Source organism: Tursiops truncatus, chromosome 4 (assembly GCF_011762595.2).
Source record: "Tursiops truncatus isolate mTurTru1 chromosome 4, mTurTru1.mat.Y, whole genome shotgun sequence".
NCBI classification, from domain to species: Eukaryota; Metazoa; Chordata; class Mammalia; order Artiodactyla; family Delphinidae; genus Tursiops; species Tursiops truncatus.
The window spans coordinates 70,397,809-70,424,518 of record NC_047037.1 but is presented as its reverse complement, the minus strand read 5'-3'; the positions used below and the strand labels follow the sequence as shown (position 1 = coordinate 70,424,518).

At 45.2% G+C, this 26,710-nt stretch overlaps 1 long non-coding RNA gene across 24 annotated transcripts in view; it reads right to left on the bottom strand.

The window, feature by feature from the left end:
• The window catches only part of LOC109547870 (uncharacterized), a 155,058-nt gene extending 132,993 nt beyond the window's left edge, over positions 1–22,065 (bottom strand). For 9 of the 24 annotated variants that reach the window (XR_012331450.1, XR_012331448.1, XR_012331454.1 and 6 more), the window contains exons 1-2: positions 21,684–22,060; positions 17,745–17,819 (exon numbers count right to left, since the gene is read on the bottom strand). This is a non-coding gene — a long non-coding RNA (uncharacterized lncRNA). Of the gene's footprint in view, positions 1–17,744; positions 17,820–21,683 lie in introns of all 24 variants that reach the window. The other 15 variants (XR_012331455.1, XR_012331464.1, XR_012331469.1 and 12 more) reach the window with 7 other exon arrangements.
• Between the last annotated feature and the right edge of the window lie 4,645 nt (positions 22,066–26,710).

The following is a 26,710-nucleotide window of genomic DNA, read 5'->3' as shown; positions in this document are numbered from 1 at the left end:
ATATGATATTACTTATATGTAGAATCTAAAAAATGATACAAATGAACTTATTTACAAAACAGAAACAGACTCACAAACACAGAAAACAACTTATGGTTACCAAAGAGGGAAGGGGGTGGAGAAGGGATAAATTAGGAGTTTGGGATTAGCAGATATATTCAATATCTTATAGTGTTTGTAAAAATTAAACTCTCTTTAGGTCATAAATAAACCTTCAAAACAATCATCTAAGATTTAATATCTACAGTCCTCAATACCTGATTATAATATAATAAAACTAAAAATTAATATGTAATCAATACACCAATTTAACTTGGTTATTTAAAAATTGATCTATAAATAATCCATGGATCAAGGAGAAATAATACTAAAATTATGAAAATATTTAAAATTGAATAATAGTTAATATTAAGTATGTGAGATACACCTAAAGTGATCCTTGGGGGAAATGGATTATCTACATACATATATTTTAAAAGTAGCTTGTATGGATCAATGGAATAGAACTGGGAGTCCAGAAGTAGACCCTCACATTTACTGTCAATTGGTTTTCAACAAACGTACCACCAAGATAATTCCATGGAGAAAGATTAGTCTTTAATGAATGGTGCTGGGATAAGTGAATATCCACATGCAGAAGAACAAAGTTGTATCTCTACCACATACAAAAATTAACTCAAAATGGATCAAAGACCTAAATGTGAAAGCTAAAAATATTAATCTCTTAGAGGAAAACATAAGTGTAATTATTCATGACCTTGAATTAGACAATGGTTTTTCAGATATGACACTAAAAGCACAAGCAACAAAAGAAAAATATTGGACATCAACAAAATTAAAAACTTTTGTGCTTCAGAGGATACCATTTTAAGAAACTGAAAAGACAATCCACAGAATGGGAGAAGAACTTTTGCAAATCATACGTCTGATAAGGGACATTTTACATTACAGAACATAGAAAGAACTTTTAACATTCAATAATAAAGAGACAACCCAAATTAAAAAATGAGCAAAGGACTTGGATAATTATTTTTCCAAAGAAAATATACAAAAAGCATATAATCATATGAAATGATGCATGATGATGGCTCAGCATCATTGACCATTAGAGAAATACAAATCAAAATCACAATTGGACACCATCTCATACCCACTAGGATGGTTATAATAGAAAACAGATAATAGCATTGTTGATGTCAATGTGGAGAAATTGAAACCCTTATACATTGCTGGTGGGAATGTATAATTGTGCAGCCACTTTGGAAAACAGTGTGGCAGCTCATCAAGATGTTTAACATAGAGTTACCATATATGACCCAGTAATTCCACTCCTAAGTATAAACCCAAAAGCAATGAGAACATATGCCCACATAGAAATTGTACATAAATGTTCATAGCAGCATTATTTATAATAGTCAGAAAGTGGGGACCACCTAAATGTCCATCAATAGATGAATGGATGAACAAAGTGTGATATGTCCATACAGTGGAATATTATTTGGCAATGAAAAAAAACTGAGTACTGATATATGCCACAACATGGATAAACCTCAAAACCATTATGCTAAACGAAAGAAGCCAGTCACCAAAGACCACATATTGTATAATTCCATTTATGTGAGATGTACAAACTAGATTAATCCATGGAGACTGAAAGTAGATGGTGGCTGACTAGGGCTGAGGGTGGGAAAAGGGAGGCATGTTAAGAGAATAGGTATAGGATTTCCTTTTAGGGTGATAAAATGCCCTAAAATTGGCTACGGTAATAGCTGAACAACTCTGTGAAGGTACAAAAATCCATTAAATTATACACTTTAAATGGGTGAATTAATATGGTATGTAAATTATATCTTAACAAAAAGCTTTATTTTCAAAAAACTAGCTGGAAAATGAATGAGCTAAGCCTACAACTCATGAAACCAGAAAAAATACAAAAGAGTAAACTTAAAGAAAGTAAAAGGAAGAAAAGAAAATAACGGTGAAAGCATAAATTAATGAAATAGAAGTTGAAAACTTCCCTAACATGGGAAAGGAAGTAGTCACCTAAGTTCAGGAAGCACAGAGAGTGCCATACAGGATAAACCCAAGGAGGAACATGCTGAGACACATATTAATCAAACTAACAAAAAATAAATACAAAGAAAAAATATTAAAAGCAACAAGGGAAAAGCAACAAATAACATATAAGGGAATCCTCATAAGGTTATCAGCTGATTTTTTAGCAGAAACTCTGCAGGCCAGAAGGGAGTGGCAGGATATATTTAAAGTAATGAAAGGGGAAAACCTACAACCAAGGATACTCTACCCAGCAAGGGCTATCATTCAGATTTGACAGAGAAATCAAAAGCTTTACAGACAAGCAAAAGCTAAGAGAATTCAGCACCACCAAACCAGCTTTGAATCAAATGCTAAAGGAACTTCTCTAGGCAGAAAAGAAAAGGTCACAACTAGAATCAAGAAAATTATGAATGGTAAAGCTCACCATTAAAGGCAAACATAAAGAAAAGGTAGGAAATCATCCACACACAAATATATTAAAACCAGCAGTTGTGTGAAGAGAGTACAAATGCAGGATATTGGAAACACATTGGAAATTAAGAGACCAGCAACTTAAAACAATCTTGTACATATATAGACTGCTATATTGAAACCTCATGGGAACCACAAACCAAAAATCTGCAATAGATACACATAAAAGAAAAAGCAATCCAAATACAACACTAAAGATAGACATCAAATCACAAGAGAACAAAAGAGGAAGAGAAGAAAAAAGACCTTTAAAAACAAATCCAAAACAATTAACAAAATAGCAGTAAGAATGTACATATCAATAATTACCTTAAAGGTAAATGGATTAAATGCTGCAACCAAAAGACACAGACTGGCTGAATGGATACAAAAACAAGACCCATATATATGTTGTCTACAAGAGACCCACTTCAGATCTAGGGACACTTGCAGACTTGAAAGTCATTCCACGCAAATGGAAATTGAAAGAAAGCTGGAGTAGCAATACTCATATCAGACAAAATAGACTTTAAAATAAGGACTGTTACAAGAGACAAAGAAGGACACTACATAATGATCAAGGGATCAATCCAAGATGAAGATATAACAATTGTAAATATATATGCACCCCACATAGGAGACCCTCAATATATAAGGCAAATGTTAACAGCCATGAAAGGGGAAATTGACAGTAACACAATAATAGTGGGGGACTTTAATACCCCACTTACACCAATGGACAAATCATCCAGACATCAAATCAATTAGGAAACACAAGCCTTAAATGACACATTAGACACATTAGATAGACTTAATTGATATTTATAGGACATTTCATCCAGAAGCAGCAGAACACACTTTCTTCGAGTGCACCTGGAACATTCTTCAGGATAGATCACATCTTGGGCCACAAATCAAGGCTTGCTAAATTTAAGAAAACTGAAATCATATCAAGCATCTTTTCTGATCACAACGCCATGAGATTAGAAATCAATTACAGGAAAAAACCGTAAAAAACCCAAACACATGCAGACTAAACAATATGTTACTAAACAGCCAATGGATCACTGAAGAAATCAAAGAGGAAATAAAAAAATATCTAGAGGCAAATAACAATGAAAACACAATGATCCAAAACCTATGGGATGCAGCAAAAGCAGTTCTAAAAGGGAAGTTTATGGCAATACAATCTTATCTCAGGAAACAAGAAAAATCTCAAACAACATAACCTTACACCTAAAGCAAATGAAATGAAATGAAAAAGGAGAAGTTGCAACTGACAGCACAGAAATACGAAGGATCATAAAAGACTACAACAAGCAACTCTATGCCAATAAAATGGACAACCTAGAAGTGGACAAATTCTTAGAAAGGTACAACCTTCCAATACTAAATCAGGAAGAAATAGAAAATAATAACAGATGAATCACAAATACTGAAATTGAAACTGTGATTTAAAAATTCCAACCAACAAAAGTCCAGGACAGATGGCTTCACAGGCAAATTCCATCAAACATTTAGAGAAGAGTTAACACCGATCCTTCTGAAACTCTCCCAAAAAATCCCAGAGGAAGGAACACTCCCAAACTCATTCTACGAGGTCACCATCACTCTGATACCAAAACTAGACAAAGATATTACAAGAAAAGAAAATTACAGGCCAATTTCACTAATGAATATAGACACAGAAATCCTCAACAAAATACTAGCAAACCAAATCCAACAACACATTAAAAAGATCATACACCATGATCAAGTGGGATTTATCCCAGAGATGCAAGGATTCTTTAATATATGCAAATCAATCAATGTGATACACCATGTTAACAAACTGAAAAACCATATGATCATCTCAACAGAGGCAGAGAAGCTTCTGACAAAATTCAACATCCATTTTTGATAAAAACTCTCCAGAAAGTGGGAATAGAGGGAACTTACCTCAACATAGTAAAGGCCATATACAACAAACGCATAGCAAACATCATTCTCAATGGTAAAAAACTGAAAGCATTTCCTCTAAGATCAGGAACAAGACAAGGATGTCCACTCTTGTCACTTTTTTTCAACATAGATTTAGAAGTCCTAGTCACAGCAATCACAGGAGGAAAAGAAATGAAAGGAATACAAACTGGAAAAGAAGAAGTCAAACTGTCACTGTTTGCTGATGACATGATACTATACATAGAAAACCCTAATGATGCTACCAGAAAACTATTAGAACTCATCAATGAATTTGGTAAAGATGCAGGATACAAAATTAATACACAGAAATCTCTGGCATTCCTATGCACTAAAAATGAAAGATCAGAGAGAGAAATTGAGGAAACAATCCCATTTACCATCACATCAAAAAGAGTAAAATACCTAGGAATAAACCTACTTAAGGAGGCAAAAGACCTGTACTCAGAAAACTATAAGATACTGATGAAAGGAAGCAAAGAGGACAGAAACAGATGGAGAGATATACCATGTTCTTGGATTGAAAGAATCAATATTGTCAAAATGACTCTACTATCTAAAGGAATCTACAGATTCAATGCAATCCCTATCAAATTACCAATGGCATTTTTCATAGAACTAGAACAAAAAATTGCACAATTTGTATGGAAACACAAAAGACCCCAGATAGCCAAAACAATCTTGAGAAAGAAAAATGGAGCTGGAAGAATCAGGCTCCCTGACTTCAAACTATACTACAAAGCTACAGTAATAAAAACAGTATGCTACTGGCACACAAACAGAAATATAAATCTTTGGAACAGGATAGAGAGCCCAGAGATAAACTCATGCACCTATGGTCACCTAATCTATGACAAAGGAGGCAAGAATGTACAATGGAGAAAAGACCACTTCAATAAGTGGTGCTGGGAAGCCTGGACAGCTACATGTAAAAGAATGAAATTAGAACACTCCCTAACACCATATACAAAAATAAACTCAAAATGGATTAAAGACCTAAATGTAAGGCAGATAGTATAAAACTGTTAGAGGAAAACATAGGTGGAACATTCTCTGACTTAAATTGCAGCAAGATCTTTTTTGATCCACCTCCTACAGTAATGAAAATAAACACAAAAATGGGACCTAATGTAGCTTAAAAGCTTTTGCACAGCAAAGGAAACCATAAACAAAATGAAAAGACAACTCTCAGAATGGGAGAAAATATTTACAAATGAATCAACGGACAAAGGATTAATATCCAAAATATACAAACAGTTCATGCAGCCCAATACCAAAAACAAACAAACAAACAACACAATAAAAAAAAGGGCATAAGACATTTCTCCAAGGAAGACATACAGATGGCCAAAAACACATGAAAAGATGTTCAACATCACTAATTATTAGAGAAATGCAAATCAAAACTACATATCACCTCACACTGGTCAGAATGCCATCATCAAAAAATCTACAAATAATAAACGCTGGAGAGAGTGTGGAGAAAAGGGAACCCTCTTACACTGTTGGTGGGAATGTAAATTGGTGCAGCCACTATGGAAAACAGCACGGAGCTTCCCTACAAAACTAAAAATAGAGCTACCATATGATCCGGCAATCCCACTCCTGGGCATATACCTGGGGAAAACCATAATTTGAAAAGATACATGCACTCCAATGTTCATTGGAGCACTATTTACAATAGCCAGGACATGGAAGTGACCTAAATGTCCATTGGCAGAGGAATGGATATAGAAGATGTGGTACATATATACAATGGAATATTACTCAGCCATAAAAAAGAACAAAATAATGCCATCTGCAGCAACATGGATGGGCCTACAGTTTGTCATACTGAGTGAAGTAAGTCAGACAGAGAAAGACAAATATCATATGGTATCGCTTATACGTGGAATCTAAAAAAATGGTACAAATGAACTTACTCACAAAACAGAAATAGAGTCACAGATGTTGAAAACAAACTTATGGTCAGCATGGGGGGAAGGGGGGGTAGGAAAAAACTGGGAGACTGGGATTGACATTTACACACAATATATATAAAATAGATAACTCGGGGTTTCCCTGGTGGTGTAGTGGTTGAGAGTCCGCCTGCCGATGCAGGGGACACAGGTTTGTGCCCCAGTCCAGGAAGATCCCACATGCCGTGGAGCAGCTAGGCCCGTGAGCCATGGCCACTGAGCCTGCGCATCTGGAGCCTATGCTCCGCAACGGGAGAGGCCACAACAGTGAGAGGCCTGTGTACTGCAAAAAAAAAAAAAAAAAAAAAAAAGGTAACTAATAAAGACCTACTGTATAGCACAGGGAACTCTACTCAATACTCTGTAATGGCCCATATGGGAAAAGAATCTAAAAAAGACTAGATATATGTATGTATAACTGATTCACTTTGCTGTACACCTGAAACACAACATTGTAAATCAACTATACTAAAATAAAATTGTAAAAAATTAATTAATGAAGTCTGGCCTAAGGCAACCTAGTACTGGAGCCTGCCTGGGTTTTTGGTGGGGCTAATGGCGGACTCTGGGAATGCTCACACCAAAGAGTACTTCCCAGAACTTCTGCTGCCAGTGTCGTTGTCCCCACAGTGAGACACAGCCACAAAAACTACTAGAACTGATAAACAAATTCAGCAAGGTAGCAGGATATAAGGTTAACATATAGAAATTGTTCTATTTCTTTACACTAACAATGAAATATCAGAAAGGGAAAGTTAAAAAAAGTTCCTTTTAAAATCACATCATATGGTAGCTCTATTTTTAGTTTTTTTAAGGAACCTCCATACTGTTCTCCATAGTGGCCATACTGATTTAGATTCCCACCAACAGTGTAGGAGGGTTCCTTTTCTCCACAATCTTTCCAGCATTTATTGTTTGTAGACTTTTTGATGATGGCCATTTTGACTGGTGTGAGGTGATATCTCATTGTAGTTTTGATTTGTATTTCTCTAATAATTAGTGATGCTGAGCATTTTTTCATGTGCCTCTTGGCCATCTGTATATCTTCTTTGAAGAAATGTCTATTTGGGTCTTCTGCCCATTTTTTGATTGGGTTGTTTTTTTTTTTTTTTGATGTTGAGCTGCATGAGCTGTTTGTAAGTTTTGGAGGTTAATTCCTTGTCATCACATTGTTTGCAAATATTTTCTGTCATTCTGTGGGTTGTATTTTCATTTTGTTTATGGTTTCCTTTGCTGTGCAAAAGCTTTTGATCCAGCAATACCACTCCTGGGCATATATCCAGAGAAAACCATGGTTTGAAAGGATACATGCATCCCAGTGTTCATAGCAGCACTATATACGATAGCCAAGACATGGAAGCAAACTAAATGTCCATATGATCCCTCTTCTGGTTATACACCCAAAGGAAATGAAATCAGTACCTGTGAGGTGTTTACACTCCCAAGCTCACTGCAGTATTATGGCTAAGATATAGAAACAACTTAAGTACCTGTCAACAGATGAATGGACAAAGAAAATGTCATACATATATATAGATAAAATTCAGCCTTAAAAAAGAAGGGTATCCTGCCATTTGCCACAACGTGAGTGAACTTTGGAGTCTTTATGCTAAATGAAATAAGCTAGATACAGAAAGAAAAAAAAACACTTTTACGTAGAAACTAGAAAAGTTGAATACATAGAAGCAGAGAGTTGAATGGTGATTACCAGGATCAGGGAGGCAGGGGAAAAGAGAGAGATGTTGGTCAAAGGGTACAAAGTTGCAGTCATGTAGGGTGAATAAGTCTGGAGATCTAACAGTATGATGACTATAGTTAGTAATACTCTACTGAATACTGGAAATTTGCTAGGAGAGTAGATTTTCAGGTATTCTCATCACACACATAAATGGTAACTGTGAGGAGAGGATACGTTGACTAGCTTGACTGTAGTAATAATTTCACTATGTATGTATATTAAATCATCATGTTGTGCATTTTAAATATATACAATTTTTATTTTTAAAAGTTATGCAACCTCACTAATAAGAGAAAATTTAAAACTACATTGAAATGCCATTTTAAAAAACCTACTGAGACTGTGCCCCACTTCCACTGGGTTGAAGTAGGAGGTGACTGGCTGGGACTTCTGAGCTATCTTGAAAAATAACAGCTTGTTGACTGTCAAACCATGCTCCACATCCACTAGCAAGAAATGATTAACTGAGATTTCTAAGCTGCTTTGCAGAATACCAAGGAAACTGAAAATAAGGAAACAACTTCCTGATAGTTTCCTTTGAGCATCGCATAGGAGCATTGTAGGACAGGAAAGACTGACCAATGAACTTTGGATGTCACAGGCTGAAAATCCACCACATGCAACACTTTGAACCCAACCCCCCCGCCCCGGCCTCAAATTTGCACATGCAACCAATGAAAAGACACAAAAGACATTTGCACCTGCACAGAGGACTCTTGAAATTTCTCCCTTACCCTTCTACCAACCATTTCTTAGCCCCAACACCCTCCTATTCCTTACCCCCATTCAAAAGCTGATTGGGGTGACAGATTTGAGTCTCCTTGCTTGGCTGCCCTGCAATAAGTTATTTTCTCTGTAATAGACCACTGCTTATGTGTTTGGTCTTTCTGTTTGGCAGAGGGTAATGAGCCTGCTTGCTCAGTTACACTATCAGACTGGCTAAAGCCCAAAAGACTGATCATATGCTCTGTTGTGATCAGTGTAGGGAAACAGCCACTCTCAAACATTGCTGGTGTAGTGCAAATTTATATATCCACATATGGAAAGCAATTTGTCAGGGTCCAAAACATTGTGTATAGCATACTGCATTTTATGTAATAAAATGGAAAATAGATCTTTATAACTGAAAAAAAATTAATGAAATAGAAACCATGACCTTTGCAGAAAATAATAAAATAGACAAACATATGGCAGGGCTACTAAAGAAAACATGAGAAAAAACTCAAATAACCCACTTCAGGAATGAAAAAGGGGCCATCATTGTGGATGCTGCAGATACAAAGATAATAAGAGGGTTTTATGAACAAATGTATACCATTGAATTAGATAATTCAAAGAAAAGACAAATTTGCCCCAAAATTGTGTCTGTTATTTGAGAGCTAACAGGCCTCTCAGGCTTTTTAACATGGATCAGTTTAACTTATGGAGAGGAGGATGCCAAAGGGATGGAAACAGAGTAGACTCAGATGACAGGACGAGGCAGGGAAGAGCAGTGGTCCATAGGGCAGGCCTGGCCAGAGCACCGTGGAGGGAGGTGATTGGCATTGAGGGGCACCATGGGGCCCTGGAGCCTGAGAGAGAGCACAGGAGGGACACTGCAGGTCTCTGGTGATCACTTTCCCAGGGCCAAAACGTTGCTTCAGGGCTTTCCCATCTCTCATTCAGTGAGGGCGCCTCTTCCTTCTCCACCCTGGGCTGCTGTCCTGCTCTGCTACCACTTACTCTGCATCTTACATGGGTTCTTTCTCCAGCTGGGGTTTTTGATTTCCTTCCCTGTCAAGTTGAGTTTGTCCAGATGTCTCTGATTCTCTCCAACCCCAGAGGTCTCTGAGTCTGAGTTGTCCTATCTTCTAATAGGTGCAGGAGATGTGAGACATGAATGTTTGGTGGTTTCGCAGGGCCTCCACAAATTCCAAGTTACAGAGCAAGATCTGGAGTGTCGGTTCTCACACTGTGTTCCGTGGAACCCCAGGGTTCCAATAATGATTCTCAGGGACCTCTGAGGGGTGAGGGAAGATCAGCTGTGGGCCTTAGGCCTCCTGCCGGAGTGTCATCCTGTGAAGCTTTGCTGGAGTTGTTTTATATTCTTGTGAACGTTCATTTGCAAAAAAACCCCTCAATTCTAAGCAATTCTGAAGATCCCTCACCATCTAAGCTGCAGCAAGAAAACAGGCCTCACTCAGGTCGTTGACTGTTGATGTCTGGGGGTCCCTGCTGAGGCTCAGATCCAAGGGGACCTCTGCTATGGGCTAGCACGAGGGTCTCATTTATCCACCGTGGACTTCGGAGCTCAGGATTGGCCTGGCTTTGTGTTTGCTATGAGGCCTTCAGAGCACTTGATATAGTCTCACCCTGCTTCTCAACTGGCCCTACATCATTCAAAGGGCCTCAGAAGAAGATGAGCCAGCGTTCGACGTGGCTTCCTGCAGAGGGTGCTGAGTTTGCCGGGCATCTGCATGGTGGGTGTTTACTGTGTGCTTGACCCTGTACGGGGTTTACAGTGAGAAAGACGTGGGAGTTGGAGGCCAGGCAGAACATGAAGGAAGAAAAGAAAAGGCCAGAGCCTGAGTCCACTTGATGAGAAAAGGTAGTTAAGTAACTAGAGGAGAATCAGTGGCATTTGGCGGAGGGCTGGATTATAGAAAGAAAAGGAGCTCTTTAGCCAGGGCCCCAGAGAAGTTGTCAGATGGAAGAAGGGTTAGAATCGTGTGGCTGCCAGAGGTGGAACCATGAGCCATGAGTGGAAATTAAAGGGGGACACGTCTTGGCCTAACACTGTGCAGCTACTCCCCACAGTTAGACCTGCCTGAGGACCAACCTCCCTCCCTCATGAGGTCGCGAGTACCCACTGATGCAGGTGCTCAGAGTCTGGAAAATTCTTCTTGGGGCTATTGAGCAGAGAATGGGCGATGGAGGAGTGGAGTGGGAAGGGGGGGTTGTTTGATCCCCATGGCCCGTTCTAGCCCTTCCAGCCTCTGGTTAGGAGCTGCATTTTTAGGTGCAGACTCGGGTGCAGTAAAGCTTCAGAGAAAGACGTCAGCACAATCTGGACCGGTCAAAGGGGCCTTTATTAGGCCCTTGAAGTCAACCTTAAAAATACCAAGTATGGCAGCTCCATAGAGGCAGCCTCTCCTGAGCACTGGGCAGCATGGTGGGGACATTACAGTACATAAAACTGCACTGTGATCACAGTGCTGGGTGTGAGATACCATCAGGAGACGAGGCTGGGCACTGAGGCCTGATGTAACCTATAATTGGAGGCATAGCACAGTCCTGGTTAGATTGGCTCTGTACCTTCTGAGCAGTGCTGAGTGAAAAAATACATTTATGAAATGCTCCATTCATTTCCTGCCAGAGAACCTATCTGAAGCCAGGGCTCTCACCTCCTGGAGAAGTAACAGTTTCTCACAAAGCCTTCCCTTCCCCGAAAGATGCTGAGGGAACCTTGGGGGAGGAACAGTTTCCATTTGGCAAAGCAAACCGTGTGTTCTCCCTATATTTTCTTAAGTATATTTCTTTTCTTGTTGAAACATCTGGTGTGAGATATTGGACCAATTTAACACTGTGTCGTTTCCTATCACATACTTTGGGTGATCTGGGAGAAAATATTTAAAAGCTGTGAAAATGATCTGAGTCACTGTAGATACTGCAGTCCCCAGTAGCAGAAAGCTAGATTCCCATGTTGCAAATGTAAAGCTGTCTGAGATGCTTAGCCTGCTACGGCCAGGTGCTCCAGATGAGGGAGACTGAAACATCCAAGGAGGATAGATACAGGGGGTCAAGTAATAACTTGGCTTCTGGAGGCAGCCTCGCATGTAACCACCCATGTTTACCAGCTCGTAAGAATAGTTAATGGTATTTAACAATGCTTCGACCTATCTATCCTATAAAGATAGGGAGATCAAATAACCCCGCAGTCATTATAATAGGGTCATCTGCATCGTCCCTGGCCTGGACCTGTGGCAATTCTTCACTGTGTAAATCTGGCTGAAATTGGGAGTATTCTGAGAAAAGAACCAAGGCTCAGAAGTAGGGGCTTTGATCTGTGATCCTGCCTGACCCCTGAGTTTTGGAGAGATGGGTAGTTTCTGACATGCCCATGTGCTTACCAGCCTTAGAGTAGGTTAAGCCCCAGCTGGGGGACATATATGCTGCCCCTTCTGCTTCTTCAAGGCTGTGCAAACGGGGGAGGGACCTAGAATGCAGAGCCAGGGCCACCCGCCCTGGGGAGAGAGAAGCCCTTCTCCAGAACATTTGCTCTGAGAGCAGGGGTCAGCTTTACTTCTTTGGCCGCTGATTCAGCTCAGCTCTCCTTTCAGCCTGAGCTCTTCCTCTGCTCCTGTCTCTCCCTCCTCAGAACCCCTCAGACATCTCCTGACCCTCCTGTATTAAAGGCAAGCGCCTGGATCTGCCAAGCTGTCTGAGCACAGGGACGATGTGCCTGCTTCCCCTCTGTGTTGCCCGTGGTAAACACAGGGCACGAGACGGGTGCCAGGTACCTGAGCTCCTGTGTTGAGCAATTACCTCCCAACACAGGAGGGCCTGTGTTTTCTCCTTCCTTGGCACACAGCAGGGGCTCCACGAACATTTGCTAAACAGCAGGGCCTGACCCGCAGTAGGTGCTCAGGGTGGCACACTCTGCTGTCTTGATTTCCCAGGGTCCCTTATCTCAGGGGCAGGCGGGCTCTGGGAACGCTACGGAATGGTGGAGAGGGGAGGCTGTCTTGTTCGACCTGTGAAATGGGGCGCTTGACGCTCCTAAACTGTGCAGGGGGGAGTTTGGCTCTGCAGCTGCCTGGCTTGCTCTGGTGTCAGGCTCCAGGCCAAGCTCTTGCCTCTCTCCTCGGCTGACAGGCGAGGCTCACAGTGCACAGCCCAGATGGCTGGGCCCCAGCTCTCCCTCCCCCCCATGCTTTCCTCCCTCTGAAGGGAAATGGAGCTCCGGATCAGCCGGCCAGGGTCAGGGGAGGAGGACTGGAGCTGCGATGTCAAGAGTGAGTGCAGTGAACCAGGGCCAGGGGCAGCCACTCCGCTGTGCCCCAGCGTGAAGAGCACCCACCCAGACGGGCTGCTGTTGGGAACTGGCGGCTGGTACAGCAGCTCTAGGCAGCCCAGTCCTGTCCTGGAAGGGGAGGTGAGAGGGGGGAATTTGGGGAGGAGGGGTGTCAGACCCCCAGTGGGGTGTCCTTGAGTAATTACCTGTTGGAAGAGTCCCTCATCACAAGGAAGAGGCCATGCTGATCCTTCCGTTGGCTTTGTCATTGGCTGGGGGCAGCCCACTTCCCTGTCTCTTGCTACGTGTCTCCTGAAGGTCAAGGGCTCTCTCCTACCCAGGTCAGGCCTGCATTGTGGTCTAAAGGGTCTTCCCCCATCCCTGGCTCTCTCCCTTTTATCCTTCACAGCCATTCTCCCATAAATCTCTTGTATGTGTAAACTCAAGCTGGTATCTGGTTTTTAGAGGATCTGAACCATCACACGTACGGTGTGTGTTCCTCTGTGTCTGGTTCCCTTCTGTGTCATCTGTCAGTGAGAGCCACCCAGGTCCTGGAGCAGGAAGGCAGTGCTTCGGATATAGCTCGTGTCCTCTTCCACATGATAAGAGGCCTTATGGCTGCTGGACCTTCGGTGGTCCTCTAGTGCCACATCTGGGAGGGCCAGGGCCCCTGACAGTATCCCCTGACAGGTGGTCATCTGGACACTGCTTGAACATCTCCAGGGAGAGGTCACTGTGAGGCCATTGGAGGGCAATGCAAATTGCTAGAAAATTCTTCCTTGTGCCGTTCACTCCTCCAGTGGTATGGCTGCCGTTCACTCATTTCTTCTTTCTTTGGAGGAGCATTACCAGAGGCCCGCCATCAGAGGCCTGTGTGAGACCTCACTTCCGACAGGGCAGTGGGGAGCAGATGGGAGTGGCATAGACCCAGCCCAGGGCCTTTCCTCCGTGCAGGGGTGTTGGCACAGGTGAACCCCCATGGGGGTTGGCAGGAGGTAGTGAGAAAGGACGAGAAGTACCGCCCCCAAGTTTGCTGTAGCTGCAGGCTGAGTGCCCCAGCTTTCTCCTTGAACATATAAAACCCTCCTTTTGCTAAAAGTGGATAAAAACCTCTGGTCTTCTGCCTCACTGGCCTGGTTTTAAGTCCCAGCTCTAATTCCTAGGGGTTGCGTGTTCTTGAGACCTCACTCAAACTTCCTGCAGCTCAAGCTCCACTTACATAAAATAGGATAATAATACTTACTCCCAGATCTCTTCGAGGATTAAATGATTTGATGTTCGTGAAGCACGCCTGGTGGAAGACAAGTGTTAGCTAACTGACACCTAGGCAGCAGCCCGGCTCACAGTTACGAGCTGAGCTGCTGGTCCCGGATATGAGTTTGGTGCTGCATGCGTATGGTGGGTTGACTGGTGACCTCTGAAGAGGTATGTCCACATCCTGATCCCTAGAACCTGTCAATGTGACCTGATGTGGAAAAAGAGTCTTTACAGTTGTAATTAAATTGAGGCTCTTGAAATGAGGTCATCCTAAATTATCTGGGTAAACTGTAAATCAATAACAAATGTCCTTACAAAAGACAGAAGATGTCCTCACCCAGACCACAATGAACTGATAGAAGGAATTGCAAGGGGCTCCTTGGGGCTGATTAAATTGTGGAGCTGAAGTGAAGGTTTGCCATCTTAACAATGCACCCCTTCCTGCCAGAGCAGATGGTACAAAGGCTCGCTTGCTTTCTGTATTCATGTCTTTGTAACTGAAAAAAAAAAAACGCATTTTTGAAGTAAAGAGAGCTGTAAAATGAATGAAACATTATGCAATATCTTGTAAATGTGAAGAAAAAAGAATAGCTACATGGGTGTTGACAGAAGTCTGAGTTTGAAGAAAGATCCCATTCATGCCCAAAGTATCAAGCCTGCTCTCCTGCCGGCCTTCTCCGGTCTTTCCTTCAGAACATATTTGCTATGCTTCGAGTTTGTGCCACTCGAATTGTGTTAAGTGTTGAGGACATAGATGCGAACAAGCAAGACAGTCTTTCTCCTTTCTGGGCATGCGGCCTAGGAGGGGAGAAGGGCGTTAACTAAAACGCAGACGCATCATTTTAAACCACGATAGTGGTTAAGTGTTATGAATTGCCTTGGTGCCCTTGACGAAATTCAACGATGGTACACGTGTGGGTCTATTTCTGGGTTCTCTATTCTGCCCATTGATCTGAGTCTCTCTCCTTTCATTAATACCACACTGTCATCTGCTACAGGAAGTCTTGAAGGCAGGGGGTGTACATCCTCCAACTTTGCTCTTTTCCAAAATTGCTTTGGTTCCTGTGGTTCCTCTCTTTTCCTATCTAATTTTTAGCATCTGATTTTTAGATTCAACTAGCCAGATATGTCAGGTGTTATGAAGGAAAGGTCCGTGGAGCAAAAGATTTTTCAGAAGCGAAGTTTTAGCAGTCGCCGTTTTAGACCTGAATGTTAGATCATAGGCAAATGATAGATGAGGGGAAAGTTAACTTCTTTGTTATTTTTTTAGGTTTTTCACAAGTGACTCTGAGATTCTATGATCCTTTCACAAATGCTTTGAGGGAACTGATGGTTGGATGTGGGTCAGAACTATTTAGAGCTGCCCAAACCATCCTTTGTGTATTTTTGCTTCTTTTACTCGTCCTTAATAACAAAAGGCTAATAACAAAAGGGTAAGTGAAACTGGAGACATGATGATGACCTCGAAAACAGAATGTCAGGGAGAGGTGGGGAGAAAGAGGCCATCTGGGTGGCCGTGGCCTTAGACCAGACCACAGGATGGTCTGTAGGCGGATGTGTTCGCAGTCCCCAAGCCCCTCCTACGTGGGCCGATAGCGCAGAGCTGGAGCGCTCCATCCAGTGATTTAGGGACCAGTCCTGTCTGGCTGATTCAAACGTGAGAGAAGGTGATGGGCCCCAGCTCTGGCCAGGAAGGGGGCCTGCTTCTTGCCCGGGGAGTCCTAGTGGTCCTTGCCATGCTGGGAGCTGGCAGAAGCCTCCTTGCTCTGTGCTGTCCCTGGCAGCGTCGTGCTTCAGACTGTGCACTGCTCCCCGCTGGCAGGTGGGTGGGCAGAGCCTGCAGGCTGCACATCACCCTCCCGGGCCTTTGGCCCTCAGGAGACATGCAGCAAGAGACAGGGAGGTGGAAGCTCAGGATGTCTGGGGTCTCCCAGGCAGAGACAAATGGGAGCACTGAGGCCAGCACGAAGCTACCAAATTGTCCCATAGACTGAGCCGGCAGCCCAGTCTTCTGCCCCCAGAGGAGGCAGGGAGGTCCTGAGACATGGAGGACAAGATTCCTGCGCTCCAGAGCCTCACGTCCTGCTAGAGAAGGAGAGGGGCCCTTCCCAGACCAGGGGATCTAAAAACGCCCCAACACTCACACGGCGGCAGCGAGGGGCAAGGGCAAAGGCACTGGTCTCAGGGTCGAGACCAGCCTCTTATCCGACCTCAGCCAATGCCTGGGTCCATGACCTTGGACAGTCATACAATTGCTCTAAGCCTATTTTTCTTCACTGCAAAATGGGATAGTCCTTCTGCCAGTCTTTCAGGACGGTTGAAAATCAAAACAAATAGTAGACAGAGGAATGGGTAGGTGAACAATCCTAACTGCAGACATGAATATGGTGTTTACTGTGCACCCAATATCAGTCGAAGCCCCTTAGATACATGAAATCATTGAATCCCCACACGGCTCTCACGATGGAGGTACAGTTATTATGCCCATGATGCAGATGACGGAAACAAGGTTCTGAACAGTAATGGAAGCTGCTGAAGGTCAAGTGGTGGGGCTGGGATTTAACACAGATCTGTCTGACTCCAGAACATTTGCTCTGAAACATGGCACTCTTGTGTCTTTAATGAAAATACTCCGGGAACCGCACAGTACTGTACAAACCTAAAAGTTATTCATATAGTTTTTCTCCCACTGTCCTCATCTGGAGGCTGAAGCTGTTTTAGTGAGGGTTGGGTTGGATTAGGTGCTCTGCTCCTCGGAGAACGAGCAGCAGGTAAAGCTTCAGGAGAGGATGCCCCCCACCCCATGGGCAATGCATTTGTCAGTGCACCCAGGAGGCCTGGGCAAAGCCCCCTCAGGGCAGGGACAGGACACTGACCCATGAAGGGCCTTAGCGTGGAGTCCGGTGACCAGCCGTGGCTCCTCTGGTGGCTTGGGCAGTGTTGTTTGCCTCCCAAAGCTCGACTGAGCCTCATGTCACACAAGACCAGTGCTACCAGATGATAGAGGCTTGGAGGAGCCTTGGCCCGGGAATGCACAGGAGGAAAGGGGGCTGGAAGAGGAAAGGGGGCTGGAAGAGGACGTGGCATGGGAGTAACTGGCGACAAGATGCAGAGTGTCTTGGGGGCAGAAGGGGTTCTTAGAAGAGGTCTTTTAGTCTGACCCCCTTGAGCCTGAGTCTGGGGTGACTGGAGAGAGCTTAGAATGACCCATTTCCCTAAATTATCACCTTCAACGAATGGTCTCACAGCCCTGAGATTCCACACTCAGCGCTTTCTGCCTTTGAGTTAAACATCGCCCTGTCTAGCAACTTCTTTGAAAATGTGAGCTTACCTGGGGCCATGGAGTCACCAAGACCTGAGTGTGAGGGAGTCCGGACCCAGTGAGGAGCAGGTAGAGGGCGCCAGGCTGGGAGAAATTGAAGAAAGAGGTATCACAAGTGGGAAATTAGGAAGAGGGTTTTTGGCAACTCACTGGTTTCAGCTACAGCTGGACCTCAGAGAGGCAGCCTCCGTGGGGAACTGGACTTACCAGGGGCCTCAGATCTCTGCTTTTATCAGTTAGGAGAGCCTCGCTGCTGTAACAAGTGACCTACCCCCAAATTCAGTGGCTTTAACACGATACAAGTTTATTTCTTACGGAACAAAATTGTAACTTATGGCACAGTCTAAGGCGGGGTGGGGCCCTCGGTTCCACACACTCATTCAGGGTCCCAGTGTCCTCCTCTCCTCACTGCTCAGAGGCCCTGAGCGGGGAGGGGACGAGAGCAAATACCGCACACGGGACATCGGTATGTGTCAGGCTTGGCGGTGGCTCTCACCTCTTCCTCATTCCACTGGCCAGGACTCGGTTACCAGGCCACACCTGATTATTACAAGGGGGAGTACTCTAGCTGTCTGCCCAGGAGGAAGAGGCAAACAGCAGTTCCTGACACACTGGATCCCTCTCCTTCCTTTTAGAAACGAATCAGAGCACAGTTTGGGCCATCAGGAAGGTTCCATAGAGGAGGTAGCGTTGGCTCTGGCCTGGAAGGATGGGAGGCTTCTCCCCAAGATGGGTGTGTGTGTGTGCAGAGGTACAGAGGTGACCCTTATACCTAGACTCTTCCCTGCCCCCACCTCTCATCCCCAGGTGCAAGTCTCCAGGCATAAGGGGACGGGGCTCATCCTACCAGCTGACTCAGGCTGGAGCAGTGTAATTTGGGAGGAATAAGGAGGGTAGTGTACCCCAGATATCTCAGGCTACCTGGCCTGCACAAATGAGCACACATCTCATCTCTTTTCACAAGGACAAAAGGAGGTCATTTTGTGAGTCGGGAAGGTACTTCTATAGCCAGTAATTACATATTCACTGGGGAAATGTAATAAAAATCATTCCTCTCTTCATTTACTTAGATGTGATTTTTCTGCAGTCATTGTATAATTACTGGTATTTTTCAGTAACATTAAGAATAAATGGGCCACCATTTCTCCATCGCCGTACAGATTCAACTGTGAGAAGAGCCTCATTAGACAAGGAGAGTGGGGAGGCCATTATCTTGGAGAAGACTCTGGGAAGGCGCAGGGCACATTTGTCAGGTTATTTGGGACAAATGGTACCAAAGCCATTGGTTGGTGCTGATGGAATGGTTTGCAGCTGTCTTCAGCATTGGGCTTTCTTCTCAGCCCTCACGCTCACACCTCCGAACAAAGCATCTCAGAGAATGTAACCCCTGTGCTCGGCTGATGGCAGACCCACCTGCAATCTGAAGCCCAGGGGCAGGGCCCCAGAAAGGAACAAGCTGAGTGCACAGTTTAGAACGTCTCGTGCTGTGTCCTTTACCCCAGCTCTCCCCTCTCCTAGGTGCCTGGGATGGAGATCGATATGCTTTTTCCCAGAATATCACTTAAAATGGCAGGGACTGTTTCAAAAGAACAGATCTGGGACCACTTTGAACTGCCCATGCCCAACACTTGCACAGCTGTTCCTAAGGCTCTTAAATTATTCACAAAGAACACGATATGAATTGCCGTGGGGCTCGGGGAGCGGAACACCGTGTACAGCTGCTCGAGTTGTGCACTGCTCAACTCTGGGTGGGAGGGTGCCACTCACACAGACTCCAGTGTGTCCCAGCTGCAGGACTGTAGGTGGGTGGCCCTGCTTCAGAATCTTGGACATAATGGGAGGCAGCTAGGAAAACCCCTCTCTGGTGCTGCCAGGCTTTCCCTACTCCAGTGAATCAAACATGTTCCAGACTTCTTGTCAGTTGCCGATATAAAGGCAATGCATTTGGGTGGCAGGGGCTGGGAGCCATCGACTGGGCTTTGTGGCCTGGGCAAAGCCATGCCATGAACTGCCCCTCAGTCAAAAATCACTCCTGCCCTACAATCAAAAGAGGTGAGTGGATAGTACAGTCTTCTCCTCTGGGAAGTGAGGACTCCTGGAGCCTAGAGGAAAAACCTTCCTGAGAAATACAAATCTGAGGCTCTCAGGGAAAGAAGAGCGTTTGAGTGGGCCTAGAGGGCCAGTGGGAGGGAAGATGGTAGCCTTTGTTGCAAGAGCAAGGTTTAGAGCCTGCAGGTTTAGAGAGCTTGGTACCAAACTCTCAAGCTGGACAAGCAAGCTGGTGCTTAGAGTTTATTCTTTTACTTAGAATCATCTCATCTCCATCGAGCCTTTTCTTCATGCCAGGCACTGTGCCAATGCATCGTATCATCTCATTCGATCTTCACGGGGACGCTTTGAGGAAGGTACTTCTGTGATCCTCATTTTGTTTTGTTAAAAAAAATTTTTTTGAACTTGTTTTTTTAATTGAATGTGGTCCCCATTTGACAGATGAGAAAACTGATGCATAGAGAGGTTCAGTGATTTGCCTAAGATTACACAGCGTTCTTTTTGTGGTGAATCTGGGCTTTGAACCCAGTCTCTCTGGCCCACGGCCTCATTTCTAACCATTATGCTCATCTGGGTTGAAGGTTAATTGAACAATAGGAAATGAGATTGGAGGAGGTAGATGTGAGATGGGTAGATAGATCTGTCCCAAATATCCTGATCTAGCTGTCTTTCAACTCCTTGACATCCTTCCCCCACACTTTCCACCTCCTCTCATGCTTTTTCATGCCGTACCCTCCCTTCCAACCAGGCCAATCCTTAAACCCCTGTCTCTGGGCAGGGGGCCTCGTTCCCAGATCCCCACTTTTTTATGTCCATCCGTGCCAGGTCTTCCCTTTCAGATTCGGTGCCAAGTTCACTGCCTTCAAAAAGCCTGCACAGGCTCACTTCAATCATTTATTTCTTCAATACTGTTGAAAACCTATTTTGCATCAGGGAGCGTTCTTAGCCCCAGGATGCAAAAATGAAGGAGCCACGGACCCTATCCTTAAATTATTCACTATTTGGGGAGACAGACCAGTGAATAGAATAGACACAGAACGGATTAGACGTCCCTAAGACAGTAGCTCTCAAGCTTAACATGCCAGTGAATCACCTGGGGATCTAGTTAAAAGATCCAAATTGGGCCTGATGGTCTGCCGTTCCATCAGGCTCCCAGGTGATCCTGCTACAGCTGAGGACCACGCTTGGTGAAACAAGACCCCCCAGGATTTCAGATGCTATGATAAGAAAGTACACCTGGTGCTGGGGGGAGGGGACTCAAAGAGGGAATGGGAGTCTGGGAAAGGGCTGAGGCCTTAGCCGAGACCTGACCAAAGCTGAGGGGATGTGAGCTGTCACCTCTCGGAAAAGAAATGCATTCAAGAGAGCATCAAGGGGCCAGGATGGTCCTAGTCTATCCCAAAGTAGCTAATTCTGTCTACTCTGCCTTGATTTGCTCTGACAAGTTGCTGACTTCCAGGAATTGTGGGGTTGGGCTAGGAGTTGGGCTAAGGTCCTTTCCAGCTCTAACAGTTTTAGGAGTCTGTGATTCCCACCAAAAAAAGCAGACTACTTCCATTTTGTGGACCAGCCCTAGAGCCTGGTAGATAGAGGGACCTTAGAAAGGACACAAGTCAACCCCTTCATCTTGCAAATGAGAAAACAGTTCCCAAGACAGGCTGGGAGGGGTGGAGGTGGGGTTAAGTTTTCAATCACATGGTGGGTCAGGGCCCAGACCCAAGAGTTCACAGTGACCAGGCCTGGGCTCCTGCCTTTAGGGCCCCGGTGTCCTGTACAGTTCCGGGGTGAGGGCGGCTCCATTTCATCACGTTTCATGTAAAATCCTCCTCCAGGGAGTCGCCCCGCCTTCCATGATCCTGAGCTGCGGCTCAGAATGAGACAAATAACGAAATAACTCACCGGGGAAGAGTGACCTGAGCCCTTCGCGGAGGAGCTGGCGACAATCGCAACGAAGTATTCCCAGCCTCCGGATTAGGTTCTCACGAGGCAAATCACAGAGTCCTAGTATTAACCACCACAAGGACGTCAGCGCAAATACCAAGTCTTTCTCTCTTGCAGTCTCAAGTGATCCATGCGAGCACTGCAGCTTCTCTGGTGTTTTAAGGGCAACAAAGAGCAGCTGGAACCTGTTTGGCCGCCAAGTGCATCGGCTGAGGGCGTGGCTGCTCTGGTGCTGGGACCGGACGCAGACGTGCAAATGCACCGCACACACGAGCACACAAGCACTCATGCACGTGCAGGTCCCATGTACGCGATCACACACACCTGCACACACACCTTAGTGTTCAGCAGTGCTCAGGAAGCCAGCAGAAGGCACTGGGCACAGTGGTGCACCGCAAATGCCCATTTGGAACTCTGAAAAGCAAACTAGCTCAACCTGCAAGCTGCAACCCTATCCCTTTGAAAAATAAGCCCCACCCCTCCCCCAGACGATTAAACAGTCTCTCCTCACCCACTGTTTTAATTAATACCCGGCACAGATGGTGGATGGAAGGCCGAAGCCTGACTTGCATGAATGCAGAATTCCAATATGTCAACAAGCTTGCGTGGCCATTGTGATTAGGACGTTTTGGTTCAATGAACAGATGCAGCAAGAAATGCCCGTAAGCACCGAGCCAGTCTGGTGCTCATCTACAGCGAGGCAACCGCTTTCCCACTCCTGCCTTTGGTCCCCGTCCAAGCCAGTCGTGCTGTGACAGAGATTAGAAGGCCCTGCCCCTTCCCAGCTCAACCAGCCAGTAGGCCTGCCACCCGCTGACTCCCTCCCCACCCATCCGGCGAGGCGCCCCACCCTCCAGGCATCCCCTTCAGCCATCTTGCAGCTCTGGCTTCCCCCTAGGGATTCTCTTGGCTTCACCAGTCAGGTTAACATACCCCAGACACTGTCTATCCAAAGCCAAAGGTAGGTGTAATCTTCTGCATCACAAGGGGCAGAATGTGGGCATGTAAAAAATAAGTTGCTTTAAATAAGATCATTGTGAAGTGAACTCTAGACCCTGAAGTGAGCTGGTTCTCTGTGCTGTTTAGGAATCAAAGCAGTAGATGCTCATTTCACTATTTCACAGGGGGAGGGGGAGGAAGAGATGTTATAACGATCCTTGAGAAACTGAGAGAGAGCCGGGGATGACGACTTCTCTCCTCTGCTGACCCCCAGGCAGCAGTGAATCAGCCTGTCAGCATCACTGTAAGCTGTGAAGAGAGGCATTACAATAAACTCATGGGGGAGGAGATCTCTAGCCTGAAAAGTGGGAGGGTCAGTGTTAGTGGAAAACTAATTCCTCCCTCCTTTCTTCACAGCACAAATTAGACTGTGTCTGCCTAAAAACCCAGCTAACAGCCAATCTTCCACCTGCGTTCTCTGGGCTGTCTCTGGGTTCTCCAGTCTCTGGGCAGTAGTATCTTTCCGGGGTTCACCGATTTTTGATGGTGGCTGATGAAATACTGTCTTTGCCCTTTTGCTGAGGCAGACACAAGACCCCATGGGACTCTTGGGTTAGGAGGCCAGGGTGTGGATGTCCAGCCAAGATACTCGAGTGGGCCTGGGCTCACGTCTGGGGTCCCAGTTCCAGCAGCCCCATTCTCTCAGCTTTCACCGGATCAGAGCTGTGCATGAAAGGCTGGGGTGGGCTTTGAGGATCTGGGGATTCTGGGTGGTCCTAGAAAGAATTCCTCTAATTCTTCCCGTTCTCAGCTGAGTCATTGTATCCTTGGGAAGCCTTCTCTGATCTCCTGACCAATTCTCATCATACCATCAACCTCTCCTTCTCGGCACTTGCGATAGTTTCAGTTTACATTAATTTGTGCAACTGTTCATTTAATGTCTCTCTTCCAAGGAGCTGTCTGCTCCCTGAGGGCAGGTCAATTGATGGTTCTCACTCACCCTCGTGCCAAGCCCAGTGTCTGGCACACGGCTGACGCAATACATATTTTTCTGGCTGATGAATACATGATTGAAACTTTGGACCTGTTAAGGGTCCTTTGTCCTTGATCTCTTGAATTAGGCCTACTGCCACACGGGGGTGGGCTGGGCTGGGGAGAGGAGCTTTCCCTGTCGTTAACTCTTAGGCGAGGATTGTTCCCAGGCAGATGGGCTCAGGATGTGACAGCTGTGGTTATAGCAGAAGAGTGTGAGCCTCAACCCAGAAGCTGGTCCTGGGAGAGGCCTGGGGACTGAGATCTAAGCCAAAGATGCAGGGCACTGACCAGGGAGGTGTCTGAACAGCTGGACACACTGACACTCTGGTCTAGGTTTCCATTTCATAAACATAATGATGAAGCAAGCGGGTTCAGCTTGAAGTCTGTGTTTTTAAATCTGTGATTTTCATATTATAAAATTAATGAAAGAAGAAGAAATCTAAGCAGACAGTAAGTAGATAAAAACCTCTTTAATAATCATGAAAATGCAAATTTAATTGAAAATGAGATACCATTTCCATTCATCAGCTCAGCAAAAAGGAAATGGTCTTACAGTGCCAGTATAGGTGAAGAGGTGGGGAGGCCTCTAGGCCACTGCTGGGAGATATGTCGGTAAACTGCTTTGAGAGCTCTTTGGGGTTGTATGGTGGACCTTAAAATGTGCAGACCCAGGCACCCAGAGATCCATTTCTAGAGACATGTTCTAGTCTAGAGCAGTGTTTCTCAAACTGTAGCTTGCATCAAACCACCTGGAAGATTTGCTAAAACAGATCACCCAGCCCCATGCCGCAGTTTCTGTTTCAGTCTGGGGTGGCACCTGAGAATTTGCATTTCTACTAAGTTCTTAGGCGATGCTGATGGTACCGGTCCTGGAACCACACTTTGAGAACCACTGTTCTAGTTAAATTCTTGCTTATGTGTACAGGAAAGCATGCCCAGTGATGTTCATTGTATCATTTCTTATAGTAAAAATTAGAAAAAAATCCTGAAGTCCATCAGTGAAGGACTGGAGAAAGATATTGTAACATATTACATGGATTATTGTAGAGCAGTTAAGTGAATGAAACGACTATGTTTATTTCAACACAGATAGCTCTAGAAGGATAGAAGTTGCAGGGTGTTATATATAGTATAATATCATTTTATTGGTAGTTTAAAAACAATGTAAAAAATCCAATTCTATGTCATCAGTATAATACAGTTACCAAAATGTGGGCTGAATACACATCTAATCTATAAAATCTGTGGTCTTTGGCTTCCCTGGTGGCGCAGTGGTTGACAGTCCGCCTGCCGATGCAGGGAACACGGGTTCGTGCCCCGGTCCGGGAAGATCCCACATGCCGCGGAGCGGCTGGGCCCGTGAGCCATGGCCACTGAGCCTGCGTGTCCGGAGCCTGTGCTCCGCAATGGGAGAGGCCACGACAGTGAGAGGCCCGCGTACCGCAAAAAAAAAAAAAAAACAAAAAACAAAACTAGACATTCTCAATGCAGAAAAGTAGCACAGTAAAACAGAAATAAGGTCCCCTCTATGATCTCACCTGAAGTTAACGCCTGCTGCAGTTGAGCACGTATACTTCCTGTCCTTTCCCCCTACTTGTCTGGCATTTCGTTGGCTTCCATTAAGTCTCCGTGGCAGTGGGGGAGGTGTTCAGGATGATAGGGCACCAGCCTGGCTCTTACTGGTAGGGAAGCCCTGGCCCTCGTGCCCCCATCCTGGTTTACACACGGGCTGCTTCTGGCACTTTGAACTAGTTGTTTAACCTTGATCTTAGTTTCTTCTCTCACAATGAGCCAAATGCTTGACTCTGGGGAGACAGTCCCTCTGCCTGGGACATTATCTTCTGTGTAAAAGAAGACAGTCAACTTGAAGATATTAATAGTTCTAAACTCTCTAAAGAGTATCTGGACAGCAGGTTGCAACACATCTGAGATAATTCAATTTTTACAGAAGCTATTTCCATTAATCATTTATTATTATTATTTTTTTTTTTTTTGCGGTATGCAGGCCTCTCACTGTGTGGCCTCTCCCGTTGCGAAGCACAGGCTGCGGACGCGCAGACTCAGCGGCCATGGCTCACGGGCCCAGCCGCTCCGCGGCATATGGGATCTTCCCGGACCGGGGCACGAACCCGTGTCCCCTGCATCGGCAGGCGGACTCTCAACCACTGCGCCACCAGGGAAGCCCTCCATTAATCATTTATTAATGGCTCTCCCAACTGAGGCAATTAAGTAGACCTAGGATTAAGAAGAGCCCATATTCATTTCACATCTGTGTAATTACCCTGCAGTTCATGGATCCTGGAAGAATGTGAAAAACGTACTCTAGTCTTTTCCTTTGTACTTTGCATTTCTCTCTGGGTTTGGTTTCAGCCCCAAAAGGAGGCAGCCTCGGAGGGGGCGGGGTGTGCATGCGTGCATATGTGTGTGTGTGACACCCGGTGGTCCAGGCTCAGAGGGGAAGGGCACTGACTGTGAAATCTGAGGAAGGCTTTGGGGGTGGGGGCAGGAGCCAGGGCAGGGCTGCTTGAGGAATGGGGAGCCCAGAGAAACCGAGCCTGTCTTCTGGGATTTGAGGGTTAGAGGTAGGGAAATAGAGTAGCAGCCTCCTGGACTTGTCCCAGAAAAGGCAGCAGGGAGCATGCTGACCCTGAGCTGAAGAGCAGGGGACAGCAGGAGGGACTGGAGGTCACAGGGCACCTCCTGTCTGCAGGCAGTGTTGGGTACTTTAGCTGTGTACTCCCATTAATCCTCCCCAAACTCTGTACATTAGATATCAACATCCATATTTTAGACAAAAGGAAATTAGGGCTCAGAGAGGCTACGTGACTTGCTCCAAGTCACACAACTGATGAGCGGCAGAGCCAAGGCTGGAGTCCAGCTGTGCTGACCTCAGTGTCTTGGCACTTCCCCTGAGCCACAGCCGTTGTCATGCAGCGTAGCCTGGCACACTCCAAGATTCTGCCACGGAAGCAGAAAAGCCAAACAATGTGGATTTTCCACTGCCCTGGGAA